The sequence below is a fragment of the Vanacampus margaritifer genome, chromosome 4, assembly GCF_051991255.1.
Source record: "Vanacampus margaritifer isolate UIUO_Vmar chromosome 4, RoL_Vmar_1.0, whole genome shotgun sequence".
Taxonomy (NCBI): Eukaryota; Metazoa; Chordata; class Actinopteri; order Syngnathiformes; family Syngnathidae; genus Vanacampus; species Vanacampus margaritifer.
The window spans coordinates 14,974,529-14,992,260 of record NC_135435.1 but is presented as its reverse complement, the minus strand read 5'-3'; the positions used below and the strand labels follow the sequence as shown (position 1 = coordinate 14,992,260).

The following is a 17,732-nucleotide window of genomic DNA, read 5'->3' as shown; positions in this document are numbered from 1 at the left end:
TCAATAAACAAATACATCCTCCCCCCCCTCCAGTTTTGAACAATGGCAGGTGCCAGATCTTCCCTCCTCCCACCTTCCAGCCTAGTTTCTTCCCTCAAACAAAAACCAATGCAGTAAATATTCCGACAAATATTCACTGAAAATATGTATCCAAACAAAACTACGGACTTAATATTAACTGACAATAATAAATGATTTAGTAATTAAGCTAAAGCAAATTCAAACAATACTGACATAGATGGTGGTGGCAAGGGTACCCACCAGAGTACATAACTCCACATCAGTTCAGTTTTGATTATTATTGTTATTAGGCTATATGTTCACGATTCAGTGATCTCACTCTGTGCTTGATTGAAATGAAATCCAGCCCTGACAGTCTCTCCTAACACAGACGGTCATAAACAACTCTTACTTACAGTCACCACTCCACTGTCTTGTTTTCTTTTCTCTTCTCCCTCCCAGATGGTTAACTCCTCTTCATCCTGTCAGTCTTGTCGGAGAATCTCCTGTCGGCCTATTTGTTTACGCTGTGACTCTGATGAGCAATAAGTGGGGGAGGGGTGAGTTTGGCTCACTTTTAGGGAATTTGAGACGGTCAATTGTCATTGCACCTTGGCACTCCTAATGTGAAAGAATAAGATATGTGGTTTGTGTGAAATCTGTTGGCCCTCTGGGGGCCCCTCTGACTAGGGGGCCCCAAGCAATTGCCTGGTTTCCCTAATGGCAATGTCTGTGGTCTACATGATGTCCTCAAATTAACAGGGATCCGCATGGACTTCATATTGCTTACTGTGAAATACAATGGAACCTGTGTGCATTCCATTTCCTGTTTGAAGCTTCAATTAACGAAATATCTCTCCTTATCATCATTTTGTGCAATGACAGAAGACTATATCATGTCTTGCAGTTATCCTCTGGTTTAATGTAGATCATTTTGTGGCTATTAGAAACGTTTCCTGGCATGTTGGGAATTGGTGAGTGGAGTAGAATGTGCTGTTGAAAAATACGAGGGACTTCTAGGTTATGGTTTTGCACGATGACTTGAGCGTAATGTTTTGTGCGACTTTTGAGGCATATTTCCACCTAAATTTTCATTATAAGACTTTTGATGTTGCACTGTATTACTCTGTATTCCTCTTCAAATGCTTGCTTGCTGCCTTTCATCTTACTATAAACAATAATGGCTGCTTTCACAACAGCGAGTGGCATATGTTTTTCTCCATTTCCTAAAGGATCATCATTGTGCAGCCTCTTGGGGGTGTTGTGGGGTTTTTTTTTGGTTGCCTTCCCTCACACCTTCTTTAGTCTCCCTGTAACATTAGAGTAATAGTTTTTAATTTTTGATGCTATGATTCTGCTATTTTCTGTCATGTTTGTAAATATTGCTGTACTCGGTGTGCAGAAAATCGCGAATTGAATCAAAATCACAATATCTGCCAGAAAAATCACAATCGGAAGATGGTTAAGTGTAAATGTTTCAGAGCAACCTTTTGCAATTCGGAAATGTAGTGGTGGCCTAAAAGTGGAAGTTTCCAGAAATATAAATAACAAAGTACAGTACAGATGTGATTCTTACTGTACAGTTTTTAAAAAGTATTTGTACTCCATTACCTTACAAGACTGCAAGTGACCCATTTTCCTTCATCCTCTGCATTTATTTTAGTCCAGTAGATTGGGCCAATGCTGTCCACAAGCAGATGACAATTCAACACCTCCAATAACATTTCCTCTCCAGCCAATCACTGGCGCCATTGAACGTATTGATCAATACACCTTCAATCACAGAGCTAGAACAACACTAAGAAAAGGTTGAATTGGTTGCTATTCAGCACGCAATCTCTTATCACACATGATGTGCTGACACTTCAACATCACAATGCCTGCCTCACATTTAACTTCCTAGCTTTTTGTTTTGTTGAACAAGCCACACACACAAAAAAAAAGATCCTGTGGTTTGATACCGTGAATTCAAAAGATGCTGCGTGATAAAAACGGACAAAAACCTCAAAGGACTCATTAAAAGTCTCCTCAATGAAATCAAGGGCAAACTACAAAAAAAGGATACTCTGAAAGAAGTGAGAGCCAAGCGTGACACATTATTTTGTCTCTACCAGCCCCAAAATGACAAGTAAAATGTAAGCAAATAAAACTTGCCTTTCCAAAAGGGAAATAAAGAATCAGGTCATGCAGATTGTAGCTAGTACCACCGCCACCCTTTTACGATTAGATGGGGAACATTATGTGACTTGGTGAATATTCATAATGAAAAATATTTTCATCTAAATCAGTGGCATGGCAAAAGCAAATAATACAACTCCTTTTCTAAAGTCCCCACATAATTACAAATGCTTTATGAGGTACAAACACACACTTGTGTTTGACCAAAAAGTGGTGGATTAAAATGTTTTGTAAACATTAATGGATAAATTGGATAAATTGATCAATTTTAAATGAACAGTGAAAAGAAGATACTATTGAATATGACACAAATATAAATAGAATCTGTTGCTAGTTCGGACTATTGTACACGAGCATGGACTTGTTTTTTGTTGTCTCAGATTTGACTCTGACTCCTTGGTATTTGACTTGGACTTGACTCGAACTCGGCCATTGGACTCACAAAATATTTTTATTGACTCGGCCAAATCCAACTAGTTTTTATTTCTGAAAATGAACTTCCTCCTTCAAAAGAAACTTGACAAAGTTTTTCAGATGATCGAAATATACCAACATTGACATTGGCCATAAAGAGCTAAAAATGAAATAAATAATAAAAATAGCATTTTTCTGTCTTAAGGTTTATTCTTGATCTCATCTGGACTTGGACTTGACTTGGACCAGTGATGCCAACTTGGTGACTGTTTCGCTAAATCTGTGGTGACTTTCCAAAGTCTCTTGGCAACTTTATATAATGACTTTTATATAATGACTTTTATAATATAATGACTTTTCTTGGTGTTCTGGAGTCTCTGACGTGACAGGACGTCACATTCTGTATTTTCTGTCCTCATCGAGCTGCGGGTGCTGCCATGAGCCGCTCGCTCGTTATAAAGCACTCACAATCGATGCGAGGCAAAGTTTTTTACTCCCTATTTGCTTCTCCCACGACGTTATTCCTCTCTCCTACAGTGTCCATGACAAAAACATGCAAATGTCCAATTATGCAAATTAGGCGATGGCATCATTTAGAGTCTTGTAATGACTTGAACTTGACTTGGACTAAATAAAGCTTGACTACAGTTCTACTAGTTACTTCAAACTTTCGCTCACTGACTGTAAAGGCATTTAACAGTTGCGTTTATTAAACAAGTATAAATTTGTTTCTGTTCAACTTATTCTTTCAAATTTAATTGTATTTCTATTTCTTGAAACTTAATAGTCACACGCTGGTGTATCCTCGACTTCTTTGTCCATTCTTCACACAGAAATGAGTCACATTAATGAGCCTTCAAAGACTGTGCGGTCATGTGATTGTTTGATTGGTTGAAATGGAGTCAAAGGTCACTGGTGATTACGTTTGTTTGGTGAACAGACCCGTAACATACAAAAGTAAAAAGTATGGTGCATCAAAACTACACAGCCAAGTAGAATTTATCCCAAAAGTTACTCGAGTAAATGTAATGCAGTAATTGTAGCGCCTTACTACCCACTTCTATTCATCTTACAATATAGCAATCAGTGACTCACTGTTACTGCAAAAAGATGTTTTAGTTTTACTTTGAATATGACTTTATTTAATTGTGGCAAATCTTCTTCGTTTTCTTCTTCTCCTGATGTGAAGAAATGATGAGCTTTGAAAAGCGTTATCAAATCTAACAGTATAACTGCCAGAGTATTGGCTCAGGCAGATGAGTGAACGGCCCTCTTCTTATTACTGGTTCATGGGCAACATTATCTTATCGCTGTGCTCAGAAATATATTTCTGATTTATATCCCACACGGGCGCTTGGAGAGGCTTTTACTCACACTCCACTTTATTAAGAACCACCCCTGCCTCCATATAAAATGGTGAGTCAGTGATTCCCACCAGATATGAATTTTGTGAGGTTCTGCATTTATCTCTGAAAGATTTCCAAATGCCTTTGGCTTTCGAAAGGGTTTCCACTTTAAAAGCACACTTTTCATTTTTATCAAGAGTGTGTGGCCTTGCCTGCAGATGACGTTCATTCCCTTTGAGTCATACTATGGTTTTCTAGATGATGGGGAAAAAAAGAGCAACACTCAGTCACTTATTGTCAATGCATTCATTTTCTAACACTTATCCATTTTAGGTTTGCATGATGATGCCTTTCCAGGGCAACAAATCCCATCACAGGGCACATCAGACAACCAATCACACTCACTTTCACACACAATTAGAATCTTTAATCAACCGAATACAGTATGCATGTTTTTGGAATGTGGGAAGAAGCCAAAGAAAACCCATGCAATCAATTCCATCCAAATCCATTCTCCACAGAATATAAAACCGAAATCCAGATTAAAACCCGCAACCTCTGAAAAACATTTCCAACTGAAGAACAAGGACAGTTAGCTTGTAGGATTTTTTTCTATCATGTGAAATGTTTGCCCAGCCAGACACATACTAAGGGAAGATGCATAAATAGCTCTATACAGAATATGAGACCATTTGTTTTGGAGTGTAGTGAAGATGGAAAACCACAAGTCATCGGTGCATATACACATCTTAGTTCTGGTAATGTATTACAATAACTCATCTCGTGAGCAGAGCATCCTGAAATGAAAAGCCCTTCACGAGAGTTGTGTTCATGTGACGTGACTGTTTCTTCAGGTTTCATTTAGAACAGTGGTGGGCAAATGCTCAGGTGTGTTGGAGAAGGGGAACATCCAAAACCTGCAGGACTCCGGCCCTCGAGGACTGAGTGTGCCCAACCCTGATTTAGAAACAAGCACTGTGACCTAAGAATCAACAGCACCTCCACTGGCACCTACAATGCCAGGAAATAGATTGCAAATATCTACATGCTTTTAAAGGTCAAATTATATCAGACTGAAGGCAGACATGACTTTTTTTTTTCATATACGAAAACATACGAGATGTATACACATGTTTTAGAAGACAACTTATTATTTCACTGTGGTAATTTGTGACAAAGCCCAAAGAACGCAATACCTTAAAGTCAACATTGCCTTAGAATAAAATTGCTTCTGTTCTTGCTGAAAAGCAAAGTGTGTGGTGGCTAGACGCTGACACTTTACTTGCACTAATGACAATGAATTTCAAAACCGAGACTGCTTCTCCCAATGATGAAAAAGCACAAAGAAAACCTTTCTACCCTTCTGAAGGGCAAAAGCGATTTCTGGGTTTAATGAGGAGAGTTGCACAAAAGGGGTAGAGATGACAAAGGATGCCGCAAGTAAACATGACCCTGCTACTAAATTCTGCCTCTGCATATCCCCTCTTGGGAATAAACAAAGAGAAAGACAAAGCAGCGCACAACCTCTCCTCTTTGAAAAGGAAAATGTCAGTGTGATGTGCCAGCCTCTGATGCATTCTAATGAGAGATCGTGTGTCCCCCCCCGTCCCTAGCCGCAGAGCACCTACCAATGGTGGACCAAACATCACTTGTTGGATTTTTGAAACTAAATTGAACAACAAATATATTGCGATTCAATGATCACACTGAAGCGATTCTTCTGTTTTACAGTGTGATGGCAATTCAGAATAGATGACTGTGAGCATTAGCTTGTATTAGCCAATGGCTAATAGCCAATAGCTAATGGCCAATTAGCCATGAGTATAAGCCAATAAACTGAATGAAAATGCTTCACATAAACGCCACAATCGGCTGAGAAGCTAATGGAACATCATATGGTTTCACAGGGGTGGAATAGAAAAACAGAGCTCCCTATATTGTTTTGGAACATTTTGACTGATCTTTCTAAACCAGGGGTGGGCACACTGGTCCTCAAGGGTCGGAGTCCTGCTGATTTTAGATGTTGCCCTGTGCCCTCCAACACAGCTGATTGTCACGGTTGGCTGTGGTTTTGGACCCAAGTGTGTGTGTGTGTGGGGGGGGGGGGGGGGGCAGAGCAAGGAGGTCAAGATAAAGTCCAAAACAAAAGGGTTTTATTAATTAAACAAAAACAAGATGGTGCACAACGTGCCGACAAAAAACAGTCTGAAATCAGAGCAAACTCAAGTGGCATGACGAGGAATTAGCAAGACATGGGAGAAACGACAAAACTTGAAAAGGACAATTGACCGACCCAGACTGGACAAACACAACAGACTAAATACACCAACACTACTAATAAGACACACCTGGGGAACACAATAGGCTGAGGGCACTGATTGGTCAGACACACTGGGAAGGGAAGAAACACAGGTGGACGTGATCAGACATAACGAGACAAGGGGAGAAATCAGGGACACATGACAAACACCAACCACAGACAAAAACAACAAACATACCCATAATAAACAAAATCCAACCCCTACAAAATCGAAACATAACACTGATATATGATCAGCTCATCAGAAAGCTCTGCATAAGCCTGGTAACGATCCTGTTGATTGGAAGCAGGGAAACATCCAAAACCTGCAGGACTCTGGCCCTCAATGACCGAGTTTGCCCATTACTGTTCTAGACCCACAGGATATTGTTTTCTCTGACAGCATAAGCACTAAACCTACCCAAAAGAAAAGTAGACACACGTCTTTCACCAGGAAAAAAAGAGTGTGTTTCTAGCTTTTTCCGCTATTTATTAATCTGCATTAGAACAACAGGTGATTTGACTAAAAACACCAATTTCTGACCAAAAAGATAGAAAATGAGCCAGCACATCTTACTTTATTTAGAAAAGCCGGCTACTTCGCTAGGGGAAGTATTTAATTTAATAACTAAATTCTCACAGTTATCAGATTATTCTATTAACTGGACAAAATCAACACTTCTACCTATTACAGAAAATGCATGGAACCCTGCAAGCCAGGACCCACACTACTCATTTCCTATAGGTAATTTAAAATACTTAGGCATAAAAATCTCACCTAAATTAACTGATTTAATTCATTTAAACTTTTCTCCACTTCTGGATAACATTTATAGTGACTTGGAGCGCTGGAATAATCTTCCTATTCCTCTAATAGGACGAATAGCCACCATTAAAATGAAAGTTTTACCTAAAATAAACTATTTTTTCTCAATGATTCCATTTAAACCTACGGCTAAATGGTTCCAGTTGTTGGACTCAGCCGTAACAAAATTTTACTGGAATAAAAAAAAAGCAAAGATTAGTCTATCTACTCTTCAGAAAAGCAAATCCAAAGGTGGTCTAGAGGCACCAAATTTTATATACTACTATATAGCTAACCAGCTACAATATCTCATTCTATGGGCACAACCCAACAGAGACACTAACTGTTGGTTGGAACTAGAACAGAAGGATTGTAATAACCTCAGACTTCGAGATTTACTCTTTATTACAACATCAATTAAGCGCCATAATTGTTTTAAAAACCCAATGATTTCCGCCACCGTGACTGCCTGGTGGAAGGCACTAGAATTGACAAAAGCCCAAGTGGAGCCCTGTGGACTTTCTCCCCTATGGCATAACCCCGACTTTCAACTTAACAACCAACCGTTTCATTTAGCTGTGTGGGAGCAGAAAGGAATTACACATCTCCACCATCTCTTCTCAGATAATATGTTTATATCATATACATCCTTGCTCCAAAAATACAATATAAAAAACGGAAATTTTTTACATTATCTACAAGTTAAAAATATGATAAAGAAAAAAATTCCAACACTTCGGGGTACGCTCCAACCGCCTGTTTTAGCTAAAGATATTAACAAGCTTTCTCCGACAACAACAAAAAAACTTTCAAAAATATATAAGTTACTTTCATATACTGATAAAATGTCTTTACCCATCTCGAAATGGGAGACAGACTTGTCTATAGCACCGGAACCTGACTTTTGGATTCAAGTTTGTGAAAACGCATTTAAAATGACAAAACACACAAATTTACAACTTATCCAATATAAAATTATTCACAGAACATACATTACTCAATATATGATGAAGAAAATGGGACTCTCAGACTCCGACATTTGTCTCCAATGCTTACAAAACACTACAGACACTTATGTTCATGCTTTATGGTCATGTACTCCGATTATGTATTTCTGGACTAAAGTCTTAGAAAAACTTTCCGCTATTTTGGACTGTAGGATACCTTTATCTCCAAACTTGTGTTTGCTAGGTGACCTAACAACAACTGACTTACCACATAAACAATTTCAATCTACACTTGTAGCCCTTACTATCGCTAAAAAAACAATTCTTGTTAACTGGAAAAATAAACAAACTCTGAATATCGACCAATGGTCTAACCTCCTCATAAATCACATTTTAATGGAAAAAATATCTGCCTCAAATAAAAACCAAATATCAAAATTTATAGAAACATGGTCTACGTATATAGAATTTTTTAACCTAATTCCGGTTACTTAATTCTGTCTGTTAGCGAGAGCCACTACATCGTGATAACTTACATTGATGTTTCTGCATCTGGCAATTTATTATTATATTATATTATTAGTATGGGATTTTTTTTTTAATGGGCTTTAGGTGAACTGATGAATACACACACGCTCGCACGCACGCACACACACACACACACACACACACACACACGCACATACACATACTCACCCACATACAAAAAAAAGGGTATATATATATATATATATATATATATATATATATGTGTGTATATGTGTATATATATATGTATATGTATTTAAAAAAAAAAAAAAAAAAAAAACATTTATTAAATTTTTTTAATTGATTTGTTGGATTTTTTTTTTTTTAAAAAAGGAGAGCAATGATGATGTCAAATCGAATGAACAATACTGAGCTCTCCTGTAAAAAAAAGAAGAAAAAAAAGAAGAAAAAAAAAAAGAAATGAGCCAGCGGAATATCAAATTTGACAATTTAGTGACTACTCAAACTAATAAAAAACAAAAACAAAGACTGGGGAAGGGCAATTGGTCATGAATGACTCTGTTGATGAGTTTATACCATATGCATGTGCTGAGAGAGCCAACCTTGAGCAAATTGTGGCCCCAAGCAAGATTTCGTTTTGGGGGGCCCCAACAGATATTTTCTTGGCTTTAAAGGGGAAGTTATTGACGATATATCCCACTAGTCTAAATACGGTATTTTGGTTAATATTGTGTTAGTGGAATATGAGTTAAGTATCAAAATTCAGCAGTTTTTATCAATATCAGAAGGCGGCCATTTTGCCACTTGCTGTCATCTGAAAATGACATCACAGTGGCTCAGGTCTCAGGTAACAATCAATCACAGCTCTGCTCCAGAAAACAGGTGAGCTGTGATTGGTTGTTGTCTGAGCCATGAGCAACTGTAATGTCATCTTTAGTCAACAGCAAGTGGCAAAATGGCCGCCCCCTGAGATGGATAAACATAGTTGGATTTTGTTGCATAACTCTTATTCCACAAATGCAATCTTAATCAGAATGTCATGTTTAGACTAGTGAGGTCATATAACATATGATTGTCAAGAAATGTTTAAGGTTGACTTCCACTTTAAAAGTTGTTGTCAAGAGGGCGGTGGAGGGGTACGAGTGCAGACGGGATTGTGGACGGCATGTCAAGTGGATATTGGAGATTTCACGCTTGACGGGCAAATGAAGCCCAGGGTGAACCTTCATGGCCCAAAAATATTTAGTCAACGGGGCGGGGGATCGAAGGGAATTTAGGACATCATGTCAAGTACATGTCGGAGTGTTTGCGTATATTGGTCAAATAGGGCCCCTGATGAAGGACATTAGTGATTTGAAAGCAGGGTTATTATAGTTTTGGAATTTTCATTATAATTAGTTTTTATTTTGTTTTTATTTTTTATTTTTAGTTTGTTTTAATTAGTTTTCAGGGTTAGTTCTGTTAGTATTTATTAGTTTTAGTTATTTAAAAAAGGGCTTAGTTTTGGTTAGTTTTAATATTAGTTTTACAAAAATGCATATTACTTGTGTGCAAGATTTAATAAATACCATGGTAAAATGAAAAAAGTAATTCACTTCTTACCTAGCGTTGCGTTAAAGCTGAATTAAATGAAAGAGCAGGCGAGGCGAGCCATTGGAGCCAAAAGTCAAACATGCAAAATTGTCAGCTGGGAGCGACGTCATCTGAAGGTGCTTTTCTTTTGGCTGCTGCTAAATGACATCACTTCTGTGTGACACACTTTCAAGCGTCCGTATTCCAGTTAATAACGAAATAAATATACTTAAATCACATTTAAAATCAACCCCAAAGGCTCAGGTATTAAATTAATTACCAAAGACGAAAACTAAGGACATTTTCACTATAATTCTAGTTAGTTTTGTCAATGTAAAACGTAGTTTCAGTTAGTTTTTTCTTCTTTTTTTTTTAAAGCATTTTCATTTTTATTTTATTTCGTTAACACAAATGTTTAATTAACTAAAACTAAAATAACCTTGCTTGAAACTTGATTAGGGTTTTAATTTTCATTTGTCAACTGTTGGTTTGTGTATTTTGAACAATATACACAAAACACCTTTTAACCTTTTTTTTTTACCATGATTTCTTTTTATGTTTTCAAGTACATTCTCAGTTACTTTGCTGCCCTTGTCTTGTCTTGAAGTTTCAAATGTGCCTCACTAAGTTCTGTTGCTGTGTCAAAAGTTGGAACCTCGCTGATTGTCACGAGACCTGACACAAGATGGTGAATGTAGGTGAGATTAAATCAAAGCAAGTACAGTAAATGTTCCTTTTCAGTGCTCTACCAAATTTCAAACTGTCGAGGTTAACTACTCAAAGTAATAACTTTATTGACTTTCAAGGTATTCAGTGAGTCAGTCAGTCTGGCTTGCATGAAGTGGTGCTCACTTCAATGACACACGATTGATGTATTCAAGCAGGGCACATCTTTTTGGTGAGAAATGTTTCGCCCTTGTTTCATTTCTTACTGAGACAATCTTTTAGTCATAAATGTGGCAATTGTTCATGTTGGATTGCAAGTCTTTTCAAAAGTTTGATAGTCGCACCCCATGACACGATTACAAAAAGCTAAAAGCAAGAAGACAGTCACAATGTGCAGCAATGAATTTCCTCTGCAGGAGATGTAATTGGAAAAATATTACTGACAGCATGTGAGGGATTTTCTGCATGGCATTTGATGCTGAGCGTCAAATGTTTTCTCAAATACCGGTACTTGATCGCCTTTGTATGGCAGCTTTTTTTTTCTTACCGAGAAATAAATATTGAAGTGTGATTCACAAGAATGATGAGATCAGACCGTAGTCTGCCTCAAGGTCTCGTCCTGCCTATTAGTCGCCATCCCAAGGAAAGTTTAATTCATATTATGACAGCAGCTAAGTGTCTGACGTCTGTACTTTATATGCAGAGTGACACCGTGGCTGAGGATGAATTGTAAAATGTCTGCTTGTGTTTGGACTGTTGGAGCAGATTTGTTTCAAATGTCTGTCTGATGTCAATCCTGAGACCTTTTTATCTCTTCACATCCATTTGACTTTGTTGTCAGCATGTAGCATCAGTAGTGTAACAATCAATGTGCATTTCAGGGAGACGCATGCACATTTTAGTTTTTAATATGGTGGTTCTTCAGGATTTTCCTTTCATCACTGTACTTGGAGCTGAGCCAGAGTGACCATTTTAGAATTGTAGAGGCCACTTTGTTCTTAGGAACATTAAGTGGAGCTTTTTCTGTAACCTTGCCAAGGTTTGTGCTGTGCTACAATCCTTACGGAGATGGGAGGTGACTTTCCAAATCAAGTCCACTCAATGGAATGCAACACACATAGAATCCAATCAAGCCATACCAACTTAAAGACGACAGATACAAATGGAAGCAGGTGGTTTTAACAGCAGAATGTGACGTCAGAATCAATATGGAACGACCGGCGAGATCCAGCGGAGCCCCGTTGTCATTCTCATGAAAGCCCGGCTAGTCATTGGCGAGACATACTGTATGTGTGGGAAAAATATCAGATTTTTGTATTTTCTTCTTCTTATTTTTTTTTAGGTCACATAGTGAAAAAATAGTCCTGAGGTTCAAATATACTGCCAAATGAAAAAGCAATAGCTTCGTTTTAAACTATGCAATGTAACATTTTGGGTTTGTAGATGGGGGGGAAAAAAAGACGAGAGGCAAAAAAGAAAGTCAATGTGTGCTAGATTCCACAATATGCTTGTCAAATATTCAAACTGCAGATTTTTAAGCCCGGTTGTACGGCGCCTATTTGTTCATCTATAAACAACCAAGCAACAACAGCAAACAAACAAACAAAAAAAAACATAGAGTTATGGGCTGCGTTGATCAACAAAAGAAAAGAGGAGTTACATCAAATGTGTCCTTCTGTTATTATCAGCAAGTGGCAATAATGAGTATGCTGATGATTCGTCAACCAAGACAGGCGCTGATGTCGATGGCACAGCTTCACACAGTAAGATAAGTGTTAAGACACAATTTAAAACAGCTTCAGAACATTCTGCTAACGTTAGTTGTTGTGGGCTTGCTGTAAAACAGGCATAATGTATTTTAAATGGGAAACCGATGATCGTAATGTATTGAGCATTTCACCTTGAACTGAGGTTTCTGTTGTTGATTTCAAAAGTAGTCTGTATGCTATGAATGCATCACTACCCTGAAATGGGATTTTATTATTATTTTTATTGTTATTATTTGTGATTGAATTTAGAGCGACCACTAAAGTTAAGCACTCTAGTTTTACTTCTACAATGTTGCACTCTGTGAAATTGATTCATTGGCTATTCAAAAAATTGTTATTTTTTTACTGCACTAAATGGAATTTCTTTTATTTTATTTGGTTTATTCAAGACGGAATTTGTAAACGTCAATTGATTGCATCGTTATTTTTTGCTGCACCACTGATTTGCTATAAGAAGATTTTATTTGTTTCACTGTTTGCACTTGACTTGCAGCCATATAAAAAGTTATCATGTTGGGATGCTTGCATTCAAATAAAATAATTAAGTCAGTTGAGGCAATTTGGATGTGCTCTCTTTCTCTCTCGTTTTTTTAAATTTATTTATTTTATTTTTTTCTGGAGAGCACAGTATTGTTCATTCGGTAATTTTACCGATTTGACATGTCATCATCATTGCTCTCTCTTTTTTTTTTTTATTAATTAATTTTTTATTCTCTCTCTTTTTTTGTTGTTGTTGCTTTACTGAGGTATCAGATTGATACATGAAATCGCCAGATACTGAAAATCAAGTGCAGCAAATTTTGAGTAGGACATCCATGTTACAGTAAAAAAGTGCCGAGCATGAAGTTAAGCCTCCTGCTCATAACTTCTGTGCCACACAGAGGTGACTTTTATAGTTTGCGTTTCATTTCTCTCTAATTACCCTCTATTCATACTTGTATGAAAGTTAAGAAACTTCAAAATGCTACTTAAAACATTGCCTGTACAATTAACGAAGATTTTATGATGATGGCAGTTTAACCCAGAGGCAGATTTACATGATCATTTATCTCAGTAGAAATAAAGTAGGGCATCGTAAAAAGGAACTGTAGCTGTGAGATAGGGACCTAAATGTTATATTCAAAATTTTACAACAACTGCAAGTTGGATAGAAGTGCTCCCCCAACCCCCCCCCCCCCCCCCCAAAAGACCATTAGAATGCTGTTTCACACATTATTGCACCTCGCTCCTCTCTTTACAATGCAACGCTCAATGATGACAGTCTGTAACATCGCTGGTGGTAGCAACTGTGGCGTGTTGCGCTTCGTCTTCTTCAGTGGAACAGCTGGAGTGGTGGAGCAGCTCATTCAAAATGCATTTGCAATTTGAGTTTAACAAACAAAGCGACATCTGTGAATGACACAGTATTCATTTGAAATATGATGACATTTAGTTGGAATCGCTATATAAATGAAGTGCCATTTACCATACCATTCATTACCATCCAAATAAAAGTGTTAAGGATTTAATAACACTGCTAAATTCCAAACATTTTACTGGACAGCTGTTAAGAGTATATTGTAAATACAAAAAGTAGTAGGGATTAAAAGAAATGTAAATATAATCAAAAAAAAAAAAAGATTAAGGTGCTGCATCTTTCATGTTGACTTTGGTTTATAATAAATGTAGTCAACTGCAGTAGTCAATTATAATTATTATTATTATTATTATTGTTTTTCACAGGATTTTTTTTTAAACCGCACGAACACAAATTTTTAGTCAGGCTTCATTCACCATATATGTGACAGCAGAAAAGAGTGTTTGATGAAAGAGCATTATCTTCAAGGAGTATGACGTGATACTAAATAATAATGGTTGGCCTTTGAAATACATGGCAGTTTCATCTCCACAGGCTGCATTGAGGACATGAATGAATATCCAATGATGCAATCTTATTATGTGAAGCAAAATGTTCACATCGGTCAACTTTCATGAAACACATATTTAACCGTTCATTTGCATTTGTTGTTGTAATTGAAGAATGGCCTTGCTACAAATTCAGAATTTTTAAAATTTTATTAATGAGGACAATGGGGAGTTTTAAAACAACCATGTTTGTTTTTGTGTGTGTGCGTGTTGTGCTTTTTAATGTGGATGGTCAGATTTGCACGCAGTGAACACTCAATGACTGTGACTGATAAAATAAAATAAGTTAAAATAAAAATATACTGAAATAAAATAATAGGCTTCTTAGGGGTAGTGTGGTGTCGTTTATGCACGGGGAGAGACACGAAGTAGAAGTAAAGTAGAAAAAGAAAATGGCGGTATAATACATTTTTTACAGATTAGGAGAAATATATGGCTTTGACTATTGCTATAATAACTGTCTGTATGTGTTACTACAGTGTTTGTATGTGAATATTTTTCATTTGAATTTGCTGAACTCAATGCTAATTTTCTATTAGCCTGTCCCCGGAAGAATCCTTCCAGGAGACGTGAAGGCACAGCAGAGGAGGCTGGAAAATGTGTTGGACTCCAAGGGGACTCCTTCCAAATGGCAAACTTTGATTTGAAATATATCTTTTGTCACACCAGTCCTGAAACCTTTCTGGCACACCTCGTATACATTGCTTATGCATCTCTCCTTTGAGTTATTTCATTGTTTTATGCGAGTGTTCCCTCGGTACCGCCATCCATATTGCAACTGGACTGACAAGGTTGTCACTCATGTGTTAGTTAGACAATATGCTCATAAATATGAAATGTCCAGTATGTTTAATACAAACAAACAGACACATAAACATCTTGTATAACCTTGTCATTTGTTTTACGGTGTCTCATCAGGGGTTCTGAATCTCTTTGAGGATGGATATCAATACTAAAGCAAGAAACACAGTAATATTTATGTTCCAAAACATCACGTGCATACAACTCCAAACCTCTGCACTACAATATAGCAGTTCACAATGAATATTAATAAATATAACTTTAAATAAAATACAGATGCAGATGCAGCATACCTCTTTTTTTTTTTTTTGCCCTGTGTGTAAGCTAGCTGTAACGCTAATACATGCTGCCCTGAAAGTGCCCGCCCAAAAAATATTTTCTGGGTTGAAACAAGCCAGTCAGCAAATATTTTGGTTGATTTCGCCTCACAATGTCCAGTTTTTCTAAAAAGGCACACCTTCAAAATAAATGTTTAATCATGACCATCATCATCATTCCCTGTAAATCAATATTTTGTGGCATTTTAAGGTCAATCAATCAGAAGGGTAAACATAGCAGACTATTAGCTGAACCAATTAGAGCAGTGAATCTCAAAGTGTGCTAATGTTACCACAGGTGGAACTCAGGCTCCCTCTAGTGGTATGTGAAAGAATCACTTAATTTAACAGTTTTTTATTTTTTTTTACAGTGCAGTTATTATAGTTCATTTGTATTTAATGTTGAAATACAGTTCCATTTTCATCTTTTAGAATCGATTGTTTTCAAACATTTAGGTATACTTTTCATGTAAGTTTTTTTTAACTTAATGTAATATCATATAACGTGCGTAGTTGTTTATTTTCCTATATAAGTACTGTGGTTATGTTCCAACAGTGCATAATGTTATGGTGGCTTAAAATTTTAAATTATACTTTTTATACATGTTACTGCATTTTAATGTTGTCAGTATGGCGGTACTTGGAGGGCAAAGTAATTTTTTAGGTGGTACTTGCTTTAAAAAATTTGAAAATCATTTAATGTGAGGACGGAAAGATGCCAACGTCACTCTGAGCCTTGTTGAATTGAAAATCTGATTAAAAAAAATCTGATAAAACTGTTCAAACATTAAACAACCATTTTAAGTTCAACAGTGTCTTTGTGTGTATTCTATGCCAGCAAATGGGAATCTGAAGGCCTTGGGCAGATTGCATCTACAAGGCAACACATAGAAGCTGAAATCTGATTGGATAAAAATCATTAAGCCGCAAATGACTTGAATCTGTACACTATTAAAAAAATTGTTGACCATCCATATTGTTATCCTGCTTGAAATCGTTTAGTTCAACCCTTAATTCAAGCATATTACCATAAAAATATATAAATATGTGAATGAGCGTGCCTCAGCTTTTCTTTTTGCTTCAACGTAAAACCACTGTCATGTACAATGTGTGCGTATACTGTTAAAGCCGCTCTCAGTTTTAAGAGGATTAAGAGAAAAACAACTAAAAGAAGAAATTGCTTCCACCTGCTGTTAAAAGGTGTTTATTAGTTGTGTCAGGCGGTGAATTATTCCTCTGCATAACCTCAATCTGTCAGCAGTATTGTAGGCTGTTAAAGCTGTGTCATAAAACCGCTCTTTTATAGACTCAATAAGACACGGGGATTAACAGATGATACCAAAGCGACTTTTGGTTTTCTTTCATTTCTTTCTTATCGGGACATGCAAATGAACAATATATACCATTATCTTCTACAAGCTTCTCTCCTTTTTCCTTTGTACCATGGAGACGCAACATTAAAAAAATTAGAATAATTTAATTGGTAACAAGATATACCGTCTTCTTGATGTAAACTTTTATTCATTATTCCTCACCTTTTCTTCCCATAAACCGGTCTGCGGTGTACTAAACCAAACAGTTTAGTGCTTTAATATCTACACCTTAGTGTGAACATTCCTGGTGTAATGACTCAACAGGCAGCAAGAGTCAAAGGAATGCCTGTAAGAAACGAGCAACCTGTGGAATTCACAATAAGCGTGCATTTTTCACCTTCCTTTTATTGGCATTCCAACCTATTTGGCGTCTTGACTGTTAAACACCTCTGAAGCGCATTTACAAAGCTCTTGGAGGCAGCGTCGAATCTTGAGCAGACGCCGCCAATGTTTTATGGAGATCGTGTCTATCAGAATGGGCTGCGAGCGTATTTGTTTTTGACACCTGAAACTTGCACATTTGTTAAACGTTTGCCTGCTGTTCCTCCGACAAGGGCTCCCTCTGGTCGTACGCGAAAGAATTACTGCCCAAGTTGTATTTAGGGTTGTGGCTATAGACTCGAGTATTGAAACAATTAACGAGTAAAAATTTATATAAGGTGCCGGTATTATTTTTGTCAGCTTCTACTATACAATAGTATCTGTGACATTGAATGTGTATGGCTTTAGAAAACTGGGCCTGTCCTGGTGAAAGGGGCGTCTGCAAATGAGAGTAAATTTGTCTAGCTGTTAACAGGCTAGTGTTAGTCAGTGAATAGGCGTGAGTGGTGACAATGATGAGTGGGATTTTC

At 37.1% G+C, this 17,732-nt stretch overlaps 1 protein-coding gene across 1 annotated transcript in view; it reads left to right on the top strand.

Moving 5' to 3' along the window:
* The window catches only part of galnt18b (UDP-N-acetyl-alpha-D-galactosamine:polypeptide N-acetylgalactosaminyltransferase 18b), a 74,374-nt gene that overhangs the window by 19,328 nt on the left and 37,314 nt on the right, over positions 1 to 17,732 (top strand). The window lies entirely within an intron of this gene.